The 26815-nt window shown below is 41.7% G+C and overlaps 1 protein-coding gene across 4 annotated transcripts in view; it reads right to left on the reverse strand.

Moving 5' to 3' along the window:
* Positions 1-26815, reverse strand: part of Numa1 (nuclear mitotic apparatus protein 1) — a 69497-nt gene that overhangs the window by 39469 nt on the left and 3213 nt on the right. Inside the window, exon 2 of one of the 4 annotated variants that reach the window (XM_010603191.3) lies at positions 20844-20912. The exons of 2 other annotated variants lie outside the window; for them this stretch is intronic. The gene's annotated coding sequence lies outside the window, so the exon portion shown is untranslated. Of the gene's footprint in view, positions 1-118; positions 433-20843; positions 20913-26815 lie in introns of those variants that run through there. One more of the 4 variants, XM_010603190.2, reaches the window with a different exon arrangement.

The following is a 26815-nucleotide window of genomic DNA, read 5'->3' on the forward strand; positions in this document are numbered from 1 at the left end:
TGCCCGCCCAACCGCTCGCTCGCACACAAAGCGCCTGCCTCCTTACGTGGGCTCAGCCTGCCCTGGGACACGGCCTCCCCGCAAGCCCGTTCCCCGTGGGAATCTCTCCAGCCTGTACCTTCTGCGTGGCAAGGCCAGGATGCAGCGCCGTGCCCGCTCCTCCCCCTCGGCCACCCAAACAAGAAGGCCAGGCAGATTCTGGCCCTGGAGCGCAGGCCTGCGCTGTCCCGTCCGGGTGTCTGCGTGCTATTGTCGACTGTGGAATGGCCGCCAAAATCCCAGCTGTGCTGCCAGAACCTAATCCCCTGTTCCGCCGAGTATTTTTGGGGAGGGGCCGAGGGGCCAAGGCGCGGGACTGAGTTCCGCAGGCACTGGCTGGAGACCTTAACAGACACAGGCACCGGGACCCAACAGCAGAGTCTGAAAGCTCTGCCTCTCTTACACGCGAAAGAAAAGATGTCTGACTCTTGGAGGACAAAACCACAGCATTTCCACCCACTGAGCAGCGACCTTCAGCAGGCCGTGGGAGAAGCCCATCAGTCCAAAAGAACTGCCTCTTCTTACACCACAAACATTTACTCAGCACCTACTATGTGCAAAGCACTACTACAGGACATTATAGGAAGTATCTAAAGATAAATTTAATCCAGCATCTGCACTGAGGCTGTATTCCACAGGAAATCAGAAACAGACTAAAAAATTATATTTCAAGAGGATATGAGCTAACTTCTACAGACGTAAAAAAATTCTAAGCAGTAGAAGGTAGGGAAGAGTTGAGAAAATATTTAATCTGGATCATGAAGCACATAGTGGAAAGGGAGAAAGTGGGGAGGACGAAAGCAGAAAAGTATGAAAGTAGTAGAGGTCAATGTTAGAAAATCTTGAACTTTCAACCAAGGAATCAAATAAGGTTTAGTTTATTTAGTTGTTTGTTTTTGACACAGGGCTACAATGTGAGAACTATGCTCCAGGTTTATTCTGGCACATAAATGAATGAAACTAGTAGCAAAGAGATGAGGCAGGGGACTGTCCCAAAAGACAGGGGATAAGGGCTGGGGCTTTAGCTCAGTGGTTTCACTGCCTGCACAAGGTCCCAAGTTCGATCCCTGGTACAAAAAAAAAGGATAGGTAATGAGGACACAGAGGGTAAGGTAAGAGAATGGAAAGAAGGGGAAGAAGGGGAATAGAGGTACTGAGACAGGTAAAGAACTGACAGAAAGCAAAGGGAGGTCTGGGCACTGTTGTGCATGCCTATAATTCCCTACTCAGAAGGCTGAGATAGTATTTCAAGTTCAAGGCCAGTCTGGGCAACTGCCTGAGATCCTGTTCCAAAATTCTAACTAAACAAACCAGGCATGGTGGCCTATGCATACTGTAATCCCAGCACATGGAGGGCTGAGACAGGAGGATTGCTGCAAGTTAGAGGCCAGCGTGAGCTACACAGTGAGGTCAAGGCCAACTTGAACTACACTGGGGAGACCCTGTCTAAATAAAATAAATAAAATGATATAGCTCAATGCAAGTCCCTGGGTTCAATTCTTAGTATAGAAAGAAAAGGAAAAAGGAAGAGGAAAAGAAAGGCTGAGGCAGGAGGATCGCTGTGAGTTAGTTAGAGGCCGACCTGGGCTATACAAAGAGTTCAAGGCCAGTCTCATAGCAATACCCTGTCTAAAAAAAAAAAAAACGGAAAAGAAAAGAAATCAAGCAGAATGAAGAACTGTACAAGGGAGGAAAGTATGAGAGAAAATATACAGAATCAGTCTGAGGAGATGAGGGTCAGAACAAGACAGAAAACAGCATAACCAGTAGTAGCTAATGCTTACTGTGCTCCAGGTGCCCCTGACTATCCTACTAGCCTAATATGTGTTAATTCCTAAGCTTAAAAACCCCTTAGTGAAGTGGGCACTATTACCACCCAATTTTAAATTCCTCAAGTGGGCATAACCCAGTTTCCGTCTCTGTCTCTCATCTGCCACAGTACCTAAATCTGTTCTCCTGAACTATATATCTGAATGATACAGTTCCAAATCCAACCTTTTGGCCACCAGAGAATGGATGTGGTGAGTGGTGGGAATGAAGAGGTCAAATCAAGGCACACTGGTGGAGAGACTTCCCATAACCATGCTTTTTCTCCCAGGCCCTACAGCAATCTGTAGTTGACAATCACAACTGGTAGAAAGGAAAGTTCTCATTCAAAGAAGCACCACAAAAGCAAAGGCAAAGAAAATGCCAAAATTTTAACAGCAAAGCAAACGTAACTTCAAGAGGGGCACCATCAACACTCCGGAATGGGTGAAAAGAGAAGGCAGGCCTGCTCAAACCACTCTGGCCACATCTAGGACTATATCATCAGTCCTGAAGCTCGAGCTTCCAGGTAGAATTGATACTGTTTCTTTGGGGTTTTTTTGTTTTTGTTATTGATTTTTGTGGTACCAGGGATCAAACTTGGGCCCTGTGTGTGCAAGGCAGGTAGTAGAACCACTGACCAAATCCCCAGCCCGAAAACTTTGTCTTAAAGTAAGAGGACTCCCCTCCCTATTCTGGGTGTGCTCCAAACTCAAGGCAGCAGCTTCAGGCCAGAGGCTGAATGGTGTTCTGGAACCTCTCTTCCAATCAGCCTAGCTTCTGAACAGCCTCCCTCTCCCCTTCCTTCCCTGAGGCAGGGCAGAACGGCCCCACCCACAGCCTCATCAGGGAGCAGGTAGGTCACACGGCTGCTGCCTAATTCCACACGCCTCCACTCACTGTCCCCTGAAGATGGTGTAGGAGCAGGAGAAGAGAAAAAGGAAAGAGCGAAGCAAGCAAGGAAGGAAGGAGAGAAGGGAGGAAAATGACTAACAAAACTGAAAGAAGTGCTAAGACAGAAGTTGGAAGGGTTGGTGAAAGGGCCTAGTAATATTCCATCTTCTGCGCTGGGTGGTGGGCATATGAATACATTTTATTATTTGTTTAAATCAGTATTATGGTTCTTAATAAAAATATTACCATTTATTTTACAGTTTAAACAAAAACAGAGAAAGAGAGTAATTTCCCTGAGACTGCCCAGAACTAGGCCTCAGTCTTACCTTGTAGTCATTTATGCCCCAACCTACCAGGCAGGTCTATAAGCCGACACACTGTCCTGAGGATCAGATGAGATGATTGTGTACAACAGCCAGGTGTTCCAGCACTTGTGGCTGAGGCAGGAGGATCAAAGAGTTCAAGGCCAGCCTGAACTACATAATGAGACCCTGTCTCAAAAATCCACTATCAATAAATAATTAAGAGATAATAAGAAACAGGGGGTTAGAATTTTTGGAGATGAAAAAGGGAACGGTGTGGGAGGCAAATACAAAAAATAATCAAAACTGAAAAAAAAGATCAAGACATAACATACATATGTACTAATTCTGGAAAGCAAGTGTAATTATTATGTATCACATAATATTTAAAATGATGACTGTATGAAGGACTGGCTCTGGGACAGACCCTGTGGGGCTGAAATTATCTCACACTCATTACTACGTGACCTTAGGCAAGTTACTTAATTTCTTATTTTGTTTCTTTTTCTGTAAAACAGGGATAATCATAGTATTTACCTCAATGTGTTATTGTGAGGATTTTAAAAAATAAAGCTTGGAAAGTGTTTAGCATGGTGCCTAGTACACAGTAAGTGCTCATTAAATGCTAGCTATTAATTTCAACATAACAACAATAATAATAGTCTATAGGTATTATTATGTCAGGACATCAAGTGGCAGAGAAAAGAGCAGAAGGCACTGTGTAAGGCTGTTTTAAAGATGAGGAAGTTTGAGGCCCAGGAACTAAATGACTTATTTACATGAGTTAGTCACTTAAGCAGTAAGCTGTCTACCTGTCTCTACCATCTCCACTGCTTTCGAGTAGACAATCATTGAATGAATGAATGAATAAAAGCTAGCATAGTCTCAGCAGGTCAAGCCTATAGTACTTCTTCTTTATAAAATCATATCTAATTAAAACAAACAGCTCCAATTTCAAAAGTTATCACTGAAGAATTGTTTTCTGAGGCTAGGGATTTAGCTCAGTGGTTCCACTGCTCACCTTGAAAGCACAAGAACCCGAGTTCGATCTCTGGTACAAAAAAAAAGCCCACAAAAAAGAACTGTTTTCTTCTGGGCATGCAGCGCACGCCTGCAATCCCAACACTAGGGAGGCTGAGGCAGGAAGATTACAAATTTGATTTCAGCCTGGACAACTTAGTGATTTAGTGAGACCTTGTCCTGAAATAAAATATAAAAAAGGGGGCTAAGGCTATATATAGCTCAGTGTGAAGTATATTCCCAGTACTGCAAACAAACAAACAAACAAACAAACATCTGAGGATGAAACAGCTTTACAAACACTAGAAGACCAGACTCCCCTGAAAGTGGAGGCAGGGCTGGCACAGCACTCCAGGGAGAAGGCAGGGCTGGAAGAAAACACTGCTTTTGGCATTTCAGAAGCAAGGCCTGCAGCTTAGTTACTCAGAGATTTCATTCTCCCTCTCCAGAGGGTGGTGGACGGTTAATGAGTCAGTGTGGGTGAGCCCAAGGCTTCCTGGGGAGAAATACAGAAGGCAAAGCGGAGCACAGAGAGGATTCATGAGAACACTCAAGAGCCCCCCTTTAACAACAAGAATGCCTTTCTAGGCTGGGTGTGGTGGTGCATGCCTGTAATCCCAGCACTTGTGAGGCTGAGGCAGGAAGATCACCATGAGGTCAAGAAAGCGTGGAATACACAGTGTGACTTAAAAACCAAAAAAGAAAAAAACAAATGAAGCTATTCACGGGTGTTTCACTGTCGGAAAGGAGTAAAATAAAATGGCTCTGTCCCTACAAGCAACATATCTGGCATAGTGTTTGCCCACAAACACAGAACTGATGATAAAAAGGCAAATTTGTAACTGTGGTAGAAAATACACTACCAAATGACATGAAAGCCCCTGGAGGTAAATTCTGGAGCTCATCACTTTCTAGCTATGTGGCTCAGAGGAAGTCATTTGCACTAACTTGGGTCTCAATAAAGAAGATTGGATTAGATCCTATCTAAAAAGATACTATCTAAAGTAACTTTCTGCCAGGCATGGTGGTGCCTGCTTGTAATCCCAGCACCTAGAAACTGAGGCAGAAGGATTGCCACAAATTCAAGGCCAGCCTGGGCTCAACAGTGAGTTCAAGGCCAGCCTGAACTGCATAGAGACCCTGTCTCAAAAAAAAAGTAAGTTTCTACCTCCAAAAATTGTCATGATTCTTTCCACAGGATACCTTTAACAACAAATAATCTTCTTGGAGAGGAGGGGGGTCCTAGGGATTGAACCCAGGACCTTCACACTAAACTATACTCCTAGCCCTTATATTTTCAGACAGCCTCACTACATTGATAAATTGCCAAGGTTGGGCTCAAACGCATGATTCTCTTGCCTCAGTTCCCCAAAGAGTTTTGACACCATACCCAGCTAACAACAAATCTTACAACAGAACTAGTCTCAGAATCTCATCAAAATATCACCAGTTAGGGTTTCTTTTCCACATGCCCATAATCTCAGCACTCAGGAGGCTAAGGTAGGATGATCGCCATGAGTTTGAGGCCAGCCTGGACTACATAGCTCAAGGCTATCCAAGATGGCATCTTAGAAAAAAAAAAAAAAAAAGCCTAACTAAATAAAACCCTCTGAAAAAGGCACCTTGTTTATCATCATACCAGGTTCCAGGGCCAAAGTAAGGCACATACGGCTGCTTGGCTAATACTGTAATGAAAAGAGGAGGCCCTTGGAAACTGGTAGCACCAACTTATTAACCTGGCACATAATGAAAAGTAGCTGGCGTTATACTCAAGGGATTGCCAGATAGCTTTTGGGAATAGTGTTTAACATGGACATAATAAAACAAAGTCACAGAATGCGAACAGCTTTCAAGAATTTAAGGAAGATTGTCTCATACTTCAATTAATCCTCCAAAAGAACCCTAAGGGATAAGCATGTTTATCCCAATTTTATAATCAGAAGCCTAAATTTCAGTAAGAAGAAAATACTGCCCTTGTTCCTCAAGGTTAAGAGCCAAGGTCACACAGCCAGAACTCAAACTTCTAAAGCGGACCCATACAGCTCAGCTACCTCCTATCAAAGTACCTCTGCAATCATCGGTCATGCTGATTCTGCCACAGCTCATGAAAAGGACAACAGTACAGATGTCATCCCCATCTTTTTTGGGGGTGTAGGGTTTGAACCCAGGGCCTTTTCATTAAGGTACATTCCCTGCCTTTTTTTTTTTTTTTTTAACTTTGATATAAAGTTTCACTAAGTCACTAAGTTTGCTCAGGCTGGGCTCAAACTCACTATACTCCTGCCTCAGCCTCCCAGAGTGCTGGAATCATAAGCACGTGCCATCACATCCAGCTCATTATTCCCATCTTTAAACCTGCTAAGTAATTTCACTATTACTGGATAAAATAAATTCCACATATCTGGCACCACTATTGCAATATTGCAGAAGTACAAAAATTACACAGCTATTTTCCTAGTAACTGAAATTTCCCCCTTTTAGGGCTAAGTCTTTTTTTTTTTTTTTAGACATAAGTTATGGAGATTACTCAAAAAAAAAAAAAAAAGATGTGTCTTATATATGTGCCATCTCCACACAAGGGAAGTAAACATTGTATACTACAAACATGTACTAATAAGAAATTTTAAAAACCCAAAATGGGTTAGCAATGTAGCTCAGTGGCACAGTGCCTGCTGGCAAGCATGAGGCCCTGAATTCGATTCTTGGTACCCCAACAAAAGGTTACCTGAAAGGCTTTGCAGAGGCAGGTCTAACACTCCTAGCATATATGGGTGTAGGAAGGATGGAGAGCTGAAGAGAGGGTTTCGACTCCTGTGAAGGACTGCCTTCAGAATGGGAAAATAGGAGAGGGGAGGGTTTAGAGGAGATCTGAGGAGCTCTGAGGAGCTGTCACTCAGGATGGGCTAATGGGGGAAACTTTACTTAGGAAGTAACAAGTTAGCTGGATACTTAAAGGATGAGTAGTAGGATTTCCCCAAAAGAGAAGTTAGCAAATAAATAAAAGGTGGGCTGGGGATTTAGCTCAGTGGCACAGCACCTGCCTGGCAAGCACAAGGTCCTGAGTTCAATTTCTGGTACCAAAAAATTAAATTAAATAAATACCATTCTAAGCCAGGAATGGCAGTTCATGCCTATAATCCCAACACACTGGTAGGCTGAAGCAGGAAGATTAGAAACACAAGCCTAGCCTGGGCAATCTAGTGAGACTCTGTGTCAAAAGGTTTAAAAAAAAAAAGCCTTGGGGGATGCTGTGGGTGTAGCTCAGTGGGAAGAACCTGGGTTCAATCTCCAGTACTACCAAAAATAAGAATAAATTCTAGGTCCAGGGATTTAGCTCAGTGGCACTGTGCCTGACTTGCAAGTGCAAGGTCCTGAGTTCAATCCCCAGTACCGAAAAATAAGGCATTCTAGGCAGAGGAAACAGTATGTGCAAAGACTGAGCATAACATTTTGCAGTAGGATTCAGTTTCGGGATAAGGCTAAGCAGTACCAAATGGTGACGTATTTGCATCATGCTAAGGAATTCAGATCTCACCCTTGAGGAAAGACAATCCTGGTATCTATAGGAGGGAGACAAGAAGCACCATCACCAGAGCTACATTTCCAATGGTAACTGTAAAAAGCACAGGTTGGAATGGTAAGAGAGGACGACAATACATAAAACAACGATTTAGAGCATGAAGTCTGGAGCTAAGCCTGCCTAATTCAGGTTGTGGCTCCACAGTTCCTAGCTTTGCAACCATGGCGTAAGTTATTTAACCTGTCTGTGCCCTCGGTTCCCTGCTGTATAAAATGAAATAATACTACTTTCTCAGAGGGTTGCGATAAGGAATTCACAAAATAGTATCGTAAAGTTTTTAACACAACCCTTGGTACAGAGATAAATGCTAACTGCTATGAGAAGCTTTAAACTCATGAACAGAAAGTTACATTCACATATGGTCTAGTGTTGACCTGTTCTTCAAACTGAGGCTTTCTTTTTCTAACTCCTCACCAAATAACTCCAATTTGCCCTTCATATCTCACCTCAAATGTTACTTCTTCATGTAAACTCTTCCTAACCCCCTGGATTAGGCCAATATGCATTCTTATAGCACCATATTCCTTCCTTCCTTCATAGAAGTCACGGTTCCTAATACTTCTCAGTATTTGATTAATTTCTCTTCCACAACCATAGAGTTCCTTGAAATAACAGACTGTATGCTTACCACTAAAATCTTGGAACTCAGAACCAAGTCTGGTACAGTGTAGGTGTCAGCTAAGTGTTTAAGTAAATAAAAGGTTTCAAACTATATTTTAGAAGTGAAACTTCTTTAAATGAAACCTTTATCTAGAACCCCAGGATACTGATAACAGCAAGTGATTTGAAGTAAAGGATATTTGGAACCCTGACAGTTGGCTTTTCTATCTGATTTTGAGTCAGTTCTACAATTCTCTAAGCTTCTGTATAATACAGTATAAAACAACTATTTGTTCTAAGAAGTGAAGTATGTCTGAAGACAGTGAAAATAAAAAGGAGGCAATAGCTTTGGGAATTACTTATGACAGATCCTGATAATCAATTTTAAGGGAAGAATAAGAAAAGAGAGCCGGGGATTTAGCTTAGTGGTGCCACACCTGTCTCACAAGTTCAAGGTCCTCAGTTTGATCCCTGGTACCAAAAAAAAGAATACGAAAAGAAAAATTCTGGAAGTACCACTAAATTTCTTAGTGAGTTAGAAAAGATGAATATGTGTGCCAAAAACCAAGAATACAAAAGTATTAATAACTTCTGCTCATTGAGCATAGTATGGATTCTATCAAACAAATATTATATCCAGGTGCCCTCTCCAAAAAACAAAACAAACAAAAAACAAAACAAACAAAAAACCCAAACACCAGTAATGTCTTTATTCATAAAAGAGATTTCAAGATGTTGGATAACCTGTCCAATATCATGAGGTAAATAAATAGCAGATTTAAGATTCAAACCCAATGGTTCTGCCGCCTGCCTTGCAAGCACAAGGACCCGAGTTTGATCCCCGGTACCAAAAAAAAAAAAAAAAACACACAAACAAACAAACAAATTCAAACCCAATTAAGTCTCATTCCATAATCTAAACTACCACTACTGGGCAGACAGTGGGGAATTAAGACATGAAGCAGCTCCTGGATATAGTTAGAAATAATTAGCAACTACTAAAAAATATGATTCAGTGCTAGAGACACAGATTTGGGTACCATTTGGATTTTGAGATTATTTTGTTTTGTTTTGTTGGATACCAGAGATCGAACTCAGGACCTTGTGCTTGTGAGGCAGGCACAGTGCCACTTAGCTAAATCCCTGGCCCTGGTCCCATCTGGAACAGTGCAAATAATCAGAAGGTCTATGGTAGGATCATGCTTGCTTACTGGACTTATAAAGGGCTGGTGTATTCACTTACAATTGAAGTTATTAATGTTCTACAAGGCCTCTGCCTTGCACAGCTCCAGGGGCCACCAGCATTAACAGAGGAAGTAGGGAGACTTTGGGTGAAATTCCAAATCTCTGCATGTTTCCTTTAGGTGCTTTCCATTATTTCCATTTTTGCCAGGAGTGGTGACACGTGCCTGTAATCCCAGCAGCAGACTGAGACGGAGAGAGTGAGGCAGGAAAATCACCATGAGTTCAAGGCCAGCCTGGGCCATGTGGTGAGTTCAAGACCAGCGTGGACTACATAACAAGACTGTGCCACAAAAAACCCAAAAAACATCATTTCCATTTTTGGAGAGTTCAATAGAAAGGCAGTGACCACACTAATATCAATAACAAAAATGAGACAGTGCAGCTGACTAAGAGAATAGATTTGGGGACCATTCATCATTCTTCACTTCTCCTTATTTCAGTTCCACATCATCTACTTAGGACAGACCCTCCCCCATCAAAATGAATAGCATTTGTGCACAGTTCTTTACCACTGACAAAGTATTTACAAAGTATTTCACGTGATCCTCACAATAGCTCTGTGAGACAGGGATTATTATTTTTACTTCAACAAAAAGAAATGACATTCAGAAAAGTTAAATAACTTAGGTTACCCAATTAGAATGGGCCACCATGCAACTCTGGTCTTAAGAGCTTCTAATCTGGAGATCTTTCATTCAAGATAACCATGAGCCACCACCCCTATGTACACTTTCACTGCATAAAAACAAGTAAATAAATAAATCATAATATAGCACAAGCCTGTAGGCCCAGTACTCTGGAGCCTCAGGTTGGAAAATCATTTGAGCCCAGGAGTTTGAGGTCACTCTGTACAACACAGGGAGATCTTGTAGTAAAAAAGAAGAAACAAAAGCAAACAGCAGGGGCATGATGACTGGAGAGGAGCTAGTGGTGTGCCAGTTATGTTCTGATTTTGATGTAGGTGCTAGTTATGCAAATGTGTTGGACTTCAAGGAAAGTCACAGAGCTGTTGTAAACTTTGTGTACTTTTTTGTATGTTATACTTTAATTAAAAAAAAAAAATAACCAGGGATAGTGGTGCATATCCCAGTTATGTGGGAACTTGAGGCAGGACTGAAATTTAAACCCAGCCTGGGCAACTCAGTGAGACTCTGCCTCAAACTAATATTTTTAAACGGCTTTTTTTTAAAAAGGGTAGACGAGCACTTGCCTAGCATGAGCAAGGCCCTTGGTTCAATTCCCAACACACACACACACACAAAAAAAGCAAAATTTAGATAAATAATCTAGAAAGTAATCAAAGCTCAGGATGCCTACATATGTATTTACCTGACTTCTCAAACACCAGCTACATACAGGACATCTACCAGGTAAGCGCACAAATCCTCACATGCTCAAATAATATATGTACCTACTTCTCTACAGCCAAAACAACTTTATAATATGAGTAAATCTCAAGGGACTGGAAGCAAGGGAAGCTTAGGCAACAGCCAAGATTTTAGTTAGTGAAGGGAAAAAAAAGAATTAGTGTTGAAAAATGAAGTTATACTACATTATTAATGCTAAATCACCTCAATTTCAGAGAAAATACAAATGTGGAAAAAATGGCCAATGGCAAATGAAAGATTCACCAATTATTAAATGCATCCCAATTTCAGTGTTAAAACTGTAAAAATACATACATACATACATGCATGCATAAATAGTAAAGTGGGCTGGGGATTTAGCTCAGTGTGGCCACGCCTGTCTGGCAAGAGAAAGGTCCTGAGTTCGATCCCCAATACTGAAAAAAAAAATTGTAAAGCAAATGAAATACAATATTCTAATCTCAATTTTGGGCTTACAGGCTTGTAGAATGTATCTCCCAGTACAAGCTCCTCATTTTAGCTATGACCTTATTGCATTAAAGCTCACATATCAGAAATTAAAGCTCACACATCAGAAACTGAGAACAAGGACAAAGTTGGTTCCTTGACTCCTGGTTCTATCTACTACCCAAATCCCTCTCTTAAACCCATATTAACTTTCATAATTCTTTACTTCATTAACTCACTAAAGAATAAAAGTCACCTGTTAAAAACCAATTTAGATGAAAAGATGTTTAGGAAATTCATTTCTTCCTTATACAAGTTTCTTTTCCTTGTTCTCCAAAACCAGCGAAGCAATACAAAGTAAGATAAAAGAAAAAATTAATTTCCAAGCCCATTTTCATTCCTCTCCAAGTCCTCCCACAAGAGGAAAAAAATAACATATTTTTTCTACGCTCCCCAAAAACATTAAGTACAAATATACTGGAGAGAGCTTTTTGATTGCTTTGTTTTTAGAATTCTAGGCATACAATTTTGTTTTGTTTTTGTACCGGGGATCAAACTCAAGTCTTTGTGCTTGTGAGGCAGGCAGCGGAACCACTAAGCTAAATCCCCGGCCCTAGGCATACAGTTTTACACATTGTAACCTGTGTATCTCAACATTTTATTAGCATCTTCCCAGGTGTCAACAAGTAAAACTCTAACTCATATTTTTAAAAAGCTGCATAACAGTCCATATAAAGGAAATATAATGTGTTCACAGGTTTTTCTACTAACTGGACATGACTACTTTCAATCTGTTACCATTTCAAACAGTGCTGCAATGAATATGGGCGCGCACGTGCGTGTGCGTGTGCGTGTGCGTGTGTGTGTGTGTGTGTGTATTTTGGGGGCAGGTTGGTTTGTTTTTTTTTTAAACAGGGATTGAACTTGGCCCTTGCACTTCTGAGGCAGGCATCAGAACCACTGAGCCAAATCCATGGCCCTATATATGTTTTTTTTTTAATGAAAGGGAAAAATATTTTGACACACACTTTCATTGTTGTCCTGTATTTGGGGTTTTTTTCTGACATTTCCCACTTATATTTCCTCTTATGCAGTCTCAGCTGAGAATGCCATGTAAATGGGTCACTGAAAATGCAGCAATTTCATTTTTCTCCAATAAAAATCAGAAACAAACCAGTATCATCTCACTTCTATTAACTTTTGAAGGTTTACAGCAGTTAAAGTATTTTTGCTTCTATACTTTTGTCCTATACTTCGATTGCTCCTTTCCTGTCATCATACCTAACTCCTTTTGCTCATAGAATTATTCTGAGTCCAGTGTGGTAACAGAGGACAAAGTAGTTTGGAAGATGGCCCAGACGTGGGATAGCTTTATGGAAGCTATTACCATTTTTGTTTTAAACATGAGATTCTCAGAGAGGCTACACAGCAAGTGACAGACATCAAAAACTTTTAATAGCTTCCCATCAAAGCTAGGCCTCTGACTCTCTGTCAAGTGAATTTCCTACTGCCCACAGGTCAGCAAACTATGGCCTGCATCTAAGAAGCCCACATTTTGTAAATCAAGGTTTACTAAAACACACCCACAGCTACTCGTTTACATACTGTCTATGGCTGTTTCTATTCTCCTGTGGCAGTGGTTAGGAGCTCTGACCATATGGCCTGCAAAGCCTAAAATATTTACTTCCAGGATCTAAATAGCAATAACCGACATGTAATATCTAAAGGAAAGCTTCTAGGTGGGAATTAACTGTGGTCTAAATGACAGCATGTCTATGTTACAGAGTTATGGCTCATTTTCAAATGAATTTATATGCAATATGAGACTGGGATATAATATTAAAATAAAGATGGGCCAGGGGTTTAGCTCAGTGGTGCTACCACCTGCCTCACAAGTGCAAGGTCCTGAGTTCAATCTCTGGTTAAAAAAAAAAAAAGCACATGAAATCAAAATACATCTTGCTAGGTTTTGACACTCTAAAACATTTCCTATCCACTGTTTTTTGTTTTTTTTGGAGACAGGGTCTCACTGTGTAGTTGAGACTGACCTGGAATTCACTATGTAGCTCAGGCTGGTCTCAAACATGCAGTGATCCCCCTGCCTCAGCCTCCTGAGTGCTGGGATTATAGGCATGCACCCGGCTCCTATGCACTAATTGTCATCTTCGTTTCTTTAATTTCAACTGATGAGAAACAAACATCTGGGGCCTACTGTCCTTCAATGACTTTGACAAGCTGTGTAGCTCCCACCCACACACCACAATAGCAGCTTGAAACCAAAGCAAGCCCGGCTGTCTGCTGCTAACTACCATCCATACAACACAAGCCTTTCCCCTTTCAGTAGTTATGAGACTAGGAAGCAGCTGAACATCTCCAGCACATCAACCCAACTTGGGCACTCACTCACTCACTGACTCTTGTGGGAAAGACAGGCTGATTCCCCTAGATCTGATTCTTCTGAAAATCCTGGCCATGAAACTAAGATGTCATTTACTCCTGGAAACTTAAGGCCATTTTAGCTCCAGTAGGGCTAGACATGAAGAAGCCATCATACTTCCCATGAAATTAACTTGAGCATTTTTAGACAAGAAATTGCTCTAATCGTTGATCAAAGAAAGAACAATGAATTTTCTTATGCAAGTAAGTAAGCTTTGCTGGTTCTCTAGAAATTTGGCAGTATGTACCAACAACTTTAAAAATCAGCAGGCTGAGCATAATGCTGCACACCTGTAATCCCAGCTCTTGAGAGGCTGAGGCAGGAGGATGGCTGCGAGTTTGAGGCCAGCCTGATATACACTGTGAGTTCAAGGCCAGCCTGAAACAGTGAGACCCTGTCTAATCAATCAATCAATCAATCAATCAGCCAGTCATGGTGGCATATGCCTGTAAACCAGCACTCAGGGAGGCTGAGGCAAGAAGACAGTGAGTTCAAAGGTGATATGGGTTACCTAGTGAGACTTTGTCTTTAAAGAAAAAGAACCTTAAAAATGCTTATAGTCTAACATTATGCTAGAAGACAAATGGACGTATACTGTATGACTTCACTTATGAGCTGGGCACATTCATAGAAAGTAGAATGGAGGTTACCAGCTTAGGGGAACGAGAAATTGGTATTATGGTTTAATGGGTACAGTTTTTTTCTTTGGTTTTTTTTTTTTTTTTTTTTTTTTTTTTTTTTTTAGACAGGGTCTCACTATGTAGTCGAGACTGACCTGGAGCTCACTATGTAGCCCAGGCTGGTCTCGAACTCACAGTGATCCTCCTGCCTCAGCCTTCCAAGTACTGGAATTACAGTCTTGTGCCACCACACCCAGCTCCCAATTTACTTTTTTAAAGTACATGTATGTGTTGGTTGAACTTGACTGTATCAACTTAATTGGATTGGGATCCACTAGGAAATGAGTAAAGCACGTGTCTGAGTGTGTCTGGGTAGGACGTGGAGGGGTGACCTTGGGAACTCTATTCAGCTCTGGCACTGAGGTCCTCCTCTGCTGCCCATCAACTAAGCAATCTGCTCCACCATGCCCTGTAACGATGCTGTGCATACGTCTTGAAGCCAGTCAACCACAGACTGGATCCCTCTCAAACTGTGAGCCAAATGAACTCTCCTCTTTTAAGCTGTGAGTTTGGGATAGTTTGTGCTAGCAATGGGAAAGTGGCTAACAAGATCTACAAATGTTTCTAGACACATAGGTAAACATAACATTTATACACACACTTGTATACATGTGATGTGTACACGTATGTATATTTAGAAGGAAATAAAATACATTTATTACTGAGTTGCAGAATTATGCTTTAAAATTTAGTACAATTTTTAGTAAAAGTGGCACAAGCCTGTAATCCCAGATACTGGGAGACTGAATGAAGCAAGAAGATCACAAGTTTGAGCCCAGCCTGGGCAACTTAGCAAGAGCCTATCTTTTTTTGTGCATTTTGGTTTTGGTTTTGGTACGGGGGATCAAACTTAGGATCTTGTGCTTGTAAGACAGGCAGCGGAACCACTGAGCTACATCCCCAGCCCAACCCTATCTTAAAACTAAATTGGGCTGGGGATGTAGCTCAGTGTTAAGGCCTGGTTCAATCCCCAGTACCACAAAAAACCTGTAGCATCGGACTGGGGATTTATCTCAGTGGTGCCACTGCCTGCCTTGCAAGATCCCCAGTACAAAAAACAAAACAAAACAAAAATACCTGTAGCATGATATTGAGAAAAAATTTTTTTCATATTGTTTAATAATCAACCTGGACATATCATGAGAAAAATAACCAAAAATGGAGATGAAAATGTATGCATAATAATGTTTATGGAAATATATACCAGAAGATACTAATACATAATGATTACTTCTAGCCAGGCATGGATGGCACACACCTGTAATCACAGCACTCAGGAGGCTGAGGCAGGACAATCACCAGAAGTTCGAGACCAGCCAGGGCTACACAGTGAGTTTAAGGCCAGCCTGAACTACATAACAAAACCCTGACTTAAAAATAAACAAAAGGATTCATTTCTTTCATATATTACTTTGATGATTTAGTGGGGTTATTTTATTTTCTCCTGTATACTTGTATTTTTCACATTTCCTAAAAGTATATAACTATCATTCAGATTTTTAAAAAATGTGTTTAGTTTCCATCCCACAATTAAAAGCCCACTACTTGTGAGAAATTTTATCTTCAGAGGATTAGCACTTGTAACCAACCCACTACACACACACACACACACACACACACACACACACAAAAAAAAAACCCACACACAATGTATATACCTAAGAAAACCTACTGAGCTGGGCATGGTGGCACACTCCTGCAATCCCAGCACTCTGAGAGGCTGAGGCAGGAGAATTACAAATTCTTGCCAGCCTGAGCAACTTAGCAAGACTCAGTCTCAAAATAAAAAATAAAAAAGGGTTGGGATGTAGCTCAGTGCAAAGGCCCTGGGTTCAAGCCCCAGAACCATTAAAAAAGAAGAAAAAGAAAAGGAAAACATCTTTAGGGGCAGGAAACTCAGCTGAAAGTACAGAGCTCTGATCACTTCCTGCCTTCTTTTTTTTTTTTTTTTTTTGGTACTAGGGATTGAACTCAGGACCTTGTGCTTGTCTTTCTGCTTTCTGAGTTGCTTTAGTAAATATAACTGAGGAATCAGTACTTGAATATGAGATTCCTAACAAATTATTTACTGAGAACCAGGATCAATGGATCACTGCTTTCTCAACCCTAAGTCCTAAAACCTTATACTTCAAAACAGACAAAAATCCTAAATAACGTGCCTTAGGTCATCTTACTCTACATCAAAAATACTCAATGGCAGCCGGGCATGGTAGCACATGCTTGTAATTCCAGCACTCAGGAGACTGAGGAAGAAGGATCCCTGTGAGTCTGAGACCAGCCTGGGCTACATAGTGAGTTCCAGGTCAGCCTCAAATACAAAGTGAGACCCTGTCTCAAAAAATAAATAAATAATAAATAAATAAATCCAAATCCCTCAGCATAATGTTTATGGTTCTTCACACTTCTGCCTTCCAACTTCCTTCCCAGACTCACCTCCAGTTCATTCTCCTAAAATATTGTCTATTTCAGACACATTTTCCTCAAACATGCCAGGCATTTTCTAGGCTTTTTGTGTCTTTACCCATGGTGTGACCGTTCTGAAACTTCCTGTTTTCTAAACCTACTTTAAACTGGCTCAAACGCCTTCACCCTTTAGAAGCTCTTTTGGTCCCCCCCCATCAGGTACAACTCTTCTGTCCTTTATAGACTCATATCTCGCTTGTTCCTCCACACAGCGACTTCATTCCTCCTTGGGTCCATGCTAGTGGTGTCTCACCTGACCAAACTCCTAAGGAACAGAAACTATATTGTTCACTTAGTGCCACTCCAGCAAAACACCTGCACACAGTAGGTATTAAATAATACTGCCTCACTACAGGGCAGCCAACCTGCCCTAATCTAGTAAATTCCCTCAGGGAAGCAGCCAGTGAAGCCCAGTGTTCAGCCCTTCTAATTTAAAGTCATACACCTCACAGCAGATCTAATGGGCCTGCCACTTTAAGGAGACAGGCAAGCTGTGTTTACACAATTGTAATTAAAACTAAAGGGCACAGAGGGAAAGAGAAAGAGGGAGATTGAGAGATATGGGTTCTGTAAGTATCCCCTCCTCAGTTTGGAGCCTAAATCTTCTAGCCTAGCTGCTGTCTAGTGAGCTCACTAAACAGTCTATTGTCTCTTGGGGTCTTCTGCTGGATCGAACTATTAAAAAGCAACTGATTAGGCTACTTGTCTCTCCACCAACCTGCCCTGCTCTTGGGCATTTAATTTCTAATTGTGTTTACATGGGATTTTTCTTTAAATGAATCCCACTGCTTCAATCATTCAAGGAATTAGAAAGGCTTGAAATTAACAGCAGGGAAGAGAGTCTCCAAGTCCTCTAACTCACAACACCCACACGGTCCACTCTGAGGAAAGTCCCCCACCTACTTTTTTTTTGGTTCTGGGGATCAAACTCAGGTCCTTGCCCTTGCAAAGCAGGGGTTGGAACCACTGAGCTAAATTCCCACCCACCCAGCCCCCCCACAACGACTTTAAACAATAGGTCCTCCTAAGGAATGCCTTCTCAGCACTAGCTTGTCCTGGGATTGTTTTTCAGGAGAAAGCGTCCAGGTGACTGCTTTTCCTAAACTGCTACTTCATGTTTGATCAGCTGTGACTGTAAGTAATGAATAGACCCTACAGTTTAGGGAGTAAAAAGGAGATTCCACTCCACCCCCAGGGTCAAGCAGCTTGGCACACAAAGATACTTTCCAATCACAAACCTTCTTAGATTACCTGTTCTTTGCTTCTGTTTTTCCAATACTGGGGATTGAACCCAGGGTCTCACTGTGTGCTAGGTTAGTCTCCTACCACTGAGCTACACCCCCAGCCCTTTTTATTCTCAGATAGGATCTCACTTAAATTACCCAGTCTGGCTTTGAACTTTCCATCCATCTGCCTCAACCTTCCAAGCAGCAGGAATTAAAGGACTACCTGATTTTCAGATATAGAACTCTAGGAATCTCAACATTTTAACATAAAAATGAAGAAATTAAGGCCTAGACTAATACAGAGAATTGCAAATACACATAGTGACTTAGTGTGACAGAACCTAACAACTACTGCAGTATTTCCCTTTTTTTGTACTAGGGATTAAACTCCGGACCTTCTGCTTGCGAGGCAGGTAGCGGAACCATTGAGCTAAATCCCTCACTACTGCAGTATTTCCAGGAACAGATTCTAATGCATTCACAATAACACTCCCTCTGTTTTGAACAACCCTCATTTTCCAGCGTGCCCCCACCCTTTCTCAAATCTACTGCTGCTGACAAAAAAAAATAATTCAAGCCAGGTGTAGTGGCACACACCTGTAATCTCCAGCACTCTGGAAGTCAAAGGCAAGGAGGATCCTGGGTTCAAACCCCTTAGTAACTTAGCAAGACCCTGTCTCAAAATTAAAAAAAAAATAAATAAAATGTAAGACTGGGATACAGCTCAGTGTAAAGATCCTGGGTTCAATCCCTAGTACCAGAAAAAAAAAAAAAATTAGTGAAGTGATTTAATACAACACTTATTGTATCAAAGACTGGAGCTATCAAACCATCTCCTTTAGACACAACACCTGGGTATCATCCTGACTGATGCCGGCATGCTGGTGAGTGTCAGCTGCCAGCTGGAAAACTCCTAAGTCGTGGGTCTTCCAGACAAAGAATCATGGTTCCTCAGCTGTCATTTTCTACAGCAACATGTTCTCTCTTTTCAGCCCTCAACATATTTGTGATTCTTGAGGACTACCACACCAAAAGAAAGGCTAATTTTCTCTACTAGTCACCTTGACCTAGAAGCAACCATATGCAATGCACAGTTGAGTATAAAGCAAAGTGTCTCCTTTTCTAACAAACATTTTGCATATCAATTCAACCAAATGAAAATTGAAATTAAAATAATCTCTTTGGGAAGCTATTTACTTACTCTTAACAATTTTAGTACTGCTCAAAATATTTACAATACTTCTTTGGGAACTGCCTCTAAACGTTATTTCATATGAGAAACAGAAAAATTAGGTCTTACAGTTTTATAGTGATACCTCATTCATGAGCAAAAAGGTAATGCCTTGCCTGATTCTTTGGCTCGTGATATTTTCTGGTTGTTTCCAAAAACTGAACCTACCACACAAAAGTAAAGATTTCCTGCTCAAAAGATTGGCTTAAGATTGGGGGACAGAAAAAAAAATTAAAAATAAGGGCTGGGTATTTAGCTCAGTGGTGCTGGACACCTGCCTCACAAGTGCAAGGTCCCAAAATTGATCCCTGGTACCAAAAAAAAAAAAAAGATTGGCGGGTAGGGGGAGCTCAATGATACAGCTCATGCTTACCACTTACCACATGGGGCCCTGGGTTCAGTTCCCAGCACCCTACCCCAAATAAGAAGATTGGTTTGTAAATCAAAGTTGTGAATGCTAAGAGCATACCACAACAAATGTAAAGACAAAACACACTTCTTTTAAAGGAGGAAACTTATAGACATTATAATTGTCCTATAATTACAATGGAGGGGATAAGATACATACATTATCTGCCATATGTACTAAAAATAAACTATTACAGTCAGGCACAGGGTAACCCCATGACTGTAATCCCAGCTACTCGGGAGGTTAAGGCACGAAGATAGCAAATTCAACTTCAACCTGGGCCAATGAGACCCTATCCCAAAATAAAAAAGAGCTAGGGCTTTAGCTCAGTAATACAGTACTTGCCTAGCATGTGCAAGGCCCTGGGTTTGATTCCCAAGTACTGCAATAAACAAACAAACAATTATATTATAACCATAAATTCTGGTCCTGGAAAAACATCTCCGAGATCATGCACTCAAACTGTCTATTTTTACATATGAGAAAACTATATTCTATTGAGCAATCTGTCCCGTCACACTGCGAGTTGCCAAGCAAGAGTCAGGATTACAAACCCAGATACCCTGACTCCCAGCATACTTCCACACAGTACCCTCCTTCCAGCTTCTCACTTCTGTCTTTCATTCCCCTGTCAAGGGGTAGAGAGATAACCTAGGGACACAAAAGCACACCAAGAATGGTTCTGAAACTCAGTAGCTAAGAAATGGGCTAAAGCCAAGGACCTCTCTGTAGCGACATATTTGCATGAGCCTGATCACAGGTGTTCTGGTCCACCTACTCCAAAACAGGGGCCAGTGAAAACTTCTGGACACTCCCCACCACAATCTGAAAAATACATGCATTGAACCTCTCAATCCACCTCTTACGATAACCTATTTGCTTCAAATGATTAAAGAAGGATACCTTGAAGAACCTGGATCAAGGAGAAAGAAAAAAGCTGACCTGATGGGATGTAGCTCAGCAGCACCACACCTGCCTGGCTAGTGCAAATTCCTGAGTTCAAAACCCAGTACCGAAAAAAATCCCTACACACACAACATACACAGAAAGGTGACCTATGAGAAAGCAGTGAGAGGGTAGGAACCATCTTGCCTTACCTTGTAGTAAAAGCATCTGCTGGCCAGGACACAGTGATCCCAACAGGCTGGCTTCAAATCAGCCTCCACCTGGGAAAGAAGGAACCAAGGACAGGAATGCTTGTTCATTCTCCCATCCCACCTACAGTTGGTCAGCTCAGCTTCACATCATCCTGGGCAGCTCTGGCATTCTCTGGATCACACAGCAACCAGAAGGGACACCAAGCAGGCCAGGTCAGCAGGGTGAGTCAGTGACAGAGCAAGAAAAGTCACTGGGGCAGAAATTCTGGCCTCCTGTGGCAAGAATGCCAAGCCACACCCCCACTTGGTCAGCACAGAGGAGGCTCTGCCCTATTAGGATTCCGATTTCTAAACCAGGAAAGGCCCTTCCTCAGAAGCTCCACACCAGTCAGTTTCAAGAGTGTCTCCCCTGCTCAAAACCTTGCAGTTTTCTTCTCCCTGCAGTGGCAGAACTAAAGTCTCTGGCTAACATTCCAGTTCCTCCACTGTGTGGCCTCAAGTCATTTATTCACCTTTAATCCCACAACTCCATAAAGTAAACTGGAAACTAATCAATCCAGTCTTCCCACTTTATGTGTAAGCCGAGCCCTGTCTTCTCCCCATGCCTTCAGCTGTCCAGGAGTGGCAAACTCAAACACCTGCAGAGGTCAGGCAGGTGACAGACATGGATGCTTCGGTGGGGCACATGGCAGAAAGAACTAGGGAGTACTGCCCCTCCTAAAGGCCCTCAGATATTTATACAATATTTCACTCTGAGCATCACAGTAACATTTTAAGTAATGAGTAAGAGTCTTTCTGTCTTGTAAGCAAGGAAACTTCCTCAAGGTCAGGCAGCTGGTAAAACTCTGAGCACAATCTGCAGACCTGTCCTGTCTGAAGCCAAGGCAAGAGCTCTACACCATCCGGCTTCCCAGCAGAACAAACACCATGGACGATGCAGAGTTCTGAATTCACTTCTCATAACATACAACCCTAGCAGCAGGAGAGGAAGCCCAAATCAGTTTATCTGCTAACCACACCCCAAGTGCCTCAAATGCCGTCCACCTTCCAAACCCCATCTTTCTGCCACTCCTCGCTAAGACCATCAGAAGTACAGACTCAACAAATGCCCATTCAAAGAATGCAGCTGCTGCCCACATAGAAAACCAAATGATGAGGTCACATTGCAGCCACCTTGCCGCAGGGCACCAAAAACTTGACAGCCTGCAAAACAAGTGTCTCTGGCAAGTCATAAGAAAGCACTCAAGAGGTCAAAGCAGTATACAGTCTTTACTTCTTACCAGATAAACCAGTCCTCAGCTGCAATAAGGCAGAAGAAATCTGTAAGGCTGAATTACTGGCATTTCCTGCACAGGCTTCAAAGGCACTGGCCTTTAAACAAGACAGAAAAGGTAGGCGACATAGCTGACAACAGGGGCCTCAACCCAGGGCATGCTGTGCAAAAATACCATCTTCCTTCTACAGCCACCACATCATTTTACTTCTGCCAAGTGGCCCTTTACTGGGTGACTTACCTCATGGCCAACACTTAACCTTGGTTCTTTCCTCCCCTCGATGACAGCCAAGATACTGGCCTTTCCACACAGCTCCTCCCCCAACTGATCAGAAGGAAGAGTTAAAACTATTCCCCCAAAACCACAATTAACTGGCATGACATCTACTGCGCTGTGACATGGAGCTTGCTTCTGAAGCCTACCATATTTTAGCATTTTTCAAAGACTTAGAATGAAGACTGCTTGTCAAACTATGGAATAAAACTGTGAAGGACAGGCCACTGTAAACTTTCTCGGCAGAATATGGTTTTCCTACCTGTAATAAATATACATCCTTGGGCTGGGGATTTAGCTCAGCAGTGCAGCACCTGCCTGGCAAGTGTGAGGTCCTAAGTTTGATCCTCAGTACCAAAAAAAAAAAAAAAAAAAAAAAAAAAAAAAAAAAAAAGTAACAATAAAAATAAATCCCTGCTAAAAAAAACTGTCCAGGACAAAAAAAATACCATGTTTTTAGATTTCACCTAGCAAAAAGATCTTAAATTTGATGTTAACAAAAAGGACAAGAAACAATTTCATAAAATTAAGTGTAAAACCCTGTATTTGGAAGGAAAGAACCAAACAAATACAGAATGTTGGAGACCTACTACAGTGGTTTACATTAAAAGGTCTCCTGAGAAAAAAGCAAGCTGCCTAAGAGGGAAGGTGAAGAGGTTATGGCTAAGTACACTCTCACTGAACCATGAATCTGACAGAACTACCCACTAGGTGAATGCAGTCTCAAGTTAACTTCCAGAAGACAACCTGGTGCCCCATCTTTGAAGAGCACAGTCAGAGTACATGTAGAGGAAGAATACCAACGCCAATGAGGAGGAAGGATCTAGAAGTACACTGTGTCAGATGTGCCGAAAGAACTAGATGCTTAGCCAGCACAGTACAGGAAAAAGATGATTTTTTCATATGCATACCTGTCATGCAGATGAGAAGAAAGAAGAAAATGCTCCCCAAGTGAAGTTATAGGAAGAGAGACTGTGGCTTGACATAGGAAGATCTTCTAGCGTATTACAGAGATTAAGAATGTGAGATTCAGAACTCAGAATCCTTGGATGAGGACACCGACTCTACCATTTACACACTAAATATTGCCTAATCACTCTGTACTTTGGTTTTCTTCCTTGTAAAAGGAAATAGTAGTAACAGGAATAGTAGGCATAGCTCAGTGGTGCCATACCTGCCCTGCAAGCGCAAGATCCTGAGTCTGCTGGTACCAAAAATAAATAAATAAATAAATAAATAAATAAATAAATAAATAAATAAATAAAATTGAAATAGTAGCTCAGTTGATGTATTTAGAACACTGATTGATGTATTGAACACTGCCTGGTTCACAATACATGCTGAAAAAAGTTTGCTATTCTTACTGTTGATACAATAGACCAGATAATCCAAAAACCTTCCTCCCAAGTATGTCTGGAAATGCTTAGGAAAATATAACAAATAGCCTTTTAGACTGTGCCTGTTGTTAAATTACTGTCTGTAAACTCCATTCTACCCTGTTGTGCTCTGCTTTGTGTTGTGAGGTTGGGACTCCAAGTCCATTTCACTTTTGCCAGATGGCTGCCAGTTAGGATCAACGGGCATGCTAAAGGGAAAAGGAAGGCAAGAGGAGGCTACTGGAAACTTTCTCCTTGTAGGGCACTGTTTCTTAAGGACAGAAACTGGTTCTACCTTTCTTCCTAAACTCCCAGAACCAGCCTGGCTGAGGACCTCAGAGGCACCCGAATCAGCTGGGCAGGGATCCCCAGGGCCTTACTGTGAGCTCCCAGGAAACTAGCAGCACCAAGCAACACCTTTTCCTTAGAGAATATAGGTACAGCTCTCCAGATCCCTCCAGGATTCTAGGTTCTGATAACCCCAACCTTCTTTCCTTTTGTTTTTCAGTCCTGGGTTAGAAATTTTATCAAAGTTACTCTAAAAGGCTCCCTTTTTGCTTCTCTGGCCTCAACAAGGATTCAAAGCAATTTCCTCTATTGAGATCATGCTCTTAAAATAACGACTTTCAATTCAGTGCAGTGGTGTAACCCTGGCTGCTCAGGATGCTGAGGCAAGAGGATTAAAAATTCAAGGGCCTAGCCAGGTGTGCTGGTGCACACCTGTTATCCTAGCACTTGGGAGGTTTAAATAGGACTGCCATGAGTTCAAGGCCAGCCTGGGCTTCACAGTGAATTCAAGGTCAGCCTGGGCAACTTAGAGAGACTTTGTCCCAAAAATAAAAATATAGTGCTTGCTTCAGCAGCATATAAACCAAAAATAACAATATAAAGGGCTTAGTGTGAAGTCCCTGGGTTCAATCTCCAGTACCATTTAAAAACAAAAAACAGGGCCGGGGATTTAGCTCAGTGGTTCTGACACCTGCCTTGCAAACACAAGGACCCGAGTCTGGTTCCCAGTACCAAAATAAATAAATAAAAATAAAAATAAACAAGACTTCTGTTTTGCTCGCCGAATTCAAATTGATACATAGATAAAGTGAATTCACAAAAAAGCAAGGGAAATCCCAGGAACCACAAACAAGCTAAAAAACTGGCTTAGAGAGCTGATGGTACAGCTGTCCTCGTGGTGTGAGAAATGACATCCTCATAAGTTCAGGACACAGATCTCCCTATTTCCCCAGTACTGGGGAATTGAACCCAAGGCCTTCCCACTGAGCTATATCCCAGCCCTTTTCTTTTTTTTTTGAGATAAGAGTCTCAGTAAATCACTAAATTTCCCAGTGCAATTCTCCTGCTTCAGCCTCCCAGAATCCTGGGTTAACAAGCATGCAGCACAACACAGGATGCAGATCTTGAGCCAACAAGAGACAGCTGAGATCCCTGTGCCTTGGGTAAAGGCTAAGACACCAAGGAGACCCTTCCAGTAAAAAGACAGATTAAAAACACCCATCCACAAGGAAATAAGGAAGTTTGCCTTGCTCGCCTAATGAAGTAGGGGGAAAAAATATCTTCTAGAAATTCAAACCACAAGTATATAAAACAGTGCATTTGGAGTTCAAATTTATGCGATTATTATTTCTTTTTCTTTTGCTTTTTTTGGCACCAGGGATCAAACTCGGGACCTGGCCCTTGCGAGTTTGGCGGGGGAACCACTGAGCTAAATCCCCCGGCCCCTCAAATTTATACATTTATGACCTGGAAATCTACAAATAGAGCAAAACTACAAACACACTGGTCCTAGGATAGGAATAGTATTGAGTGCCAAACAGAAGCAAACACAAAGCTGCTCCAGGAGATACAGTCAATACACACATGAAAAAAACAGCCTGGTGGTGGATACCTGTAATTCCAGTACTCAGGAGGCTGAGGCAGGAGGATCGTCAAGAGTTCAAGGCCAGGGTTGGGGATTTAGCTCAGTGGTTCCACCACTGGCCTCATAACTGTAAGGACCAGAGTTCGATCCCTGGTACAAAAAAAAAAAAAAAGTTTAAGGCCAGCCTGAGCTATACAGTGAGTTCAGGCCAACATGAACTACATAGAGACCCTGCCTCAAAAAACAAAAACAAACAAAAAAACACATGAAAAGATGGTCTGCATCATCAGGTATCAGGAAAACATGAATTCAAACCACACTAGATACTACTCCACCTCTGTAAGAATGACCAGAATTAAAGACTGATACTACCAAGTGTTGGCAAGAATATGAAGCACCTGGAGTTTTCATACTTAGTTATGGAAACATGAAATGGCACAAACACTTTAGAACACCAGTAATTTCTTTAAAAGTTAACTGAGGATGGTGATGCAGGCCTATAATCCCAGCACTCTGGAAGGCTGAGGATGGAAGATTAAAAGTTCAAGCCCAGACTAGGCAACTTGGTACAACCCTATCTCAAAATTTTAAAATAATAATATGGGCTGGAGATTTAGCTCAGTGGTGCCGCCGCCTGCCTCACAAGTACAAAGTCCCGAGTTCAATCCCCCATACCCCAAAAATAAATAAATAAGTATCAACCTAAGACTAAAGATGAGCTGGGTGTGGTGGTGGTACATGCCTGTAATCCCAGCACTCTGGAGGCTGAGGCACAAGGGTCGCAGCAAATTTAAGGTCAACCTGGGTTACATAGTGAGCTCAAGGCTAGCTTGCACTACAAAAAAGAGAAAAAACAAAACTAAAGATGAAATATATTTTTCAGTGAAGACAATGTTTACCACTATCAGACCCCCACTGCAGGAAACATCTAAAGAAAGAATAAAAGGCAAAAAAGAATGGTGGGGAAAGGGCACAAGGGTCGCAGCAAATTTAAGGTCAACCTGGGTTACATAGTGAGCTCAAGGCTAGCTTGCACTACAAAAAAGAGAAAAAACAAAACTAAAGATGAAATATATTTTTCAGTGAAGACAATGTTTACCACTATCAGACCCCCACTGCAGGAAACATCTAAAGAAAGAATAAAAGGCAAAAAAGAATGGTGGGGAAAGAGTGAGA

The sequence above is a fragment of the Fukomys damarensis genome, unplaced genomic scaffold (genome assembly GCF_012274545.1).
Source record: "Fukomys damarensis isolate Sample0158 unplaced genomic scaffold, DMR_v1.0_HiC HiC_scaffold_16, whole genome shotgun sequence".
Classification (NCBI taxonomy): Eukaryota; Metazoa; Chordata; class Mammalia; order Rodentia; family Bathyergidae; genus Fukomys; species Fukomys damarensis.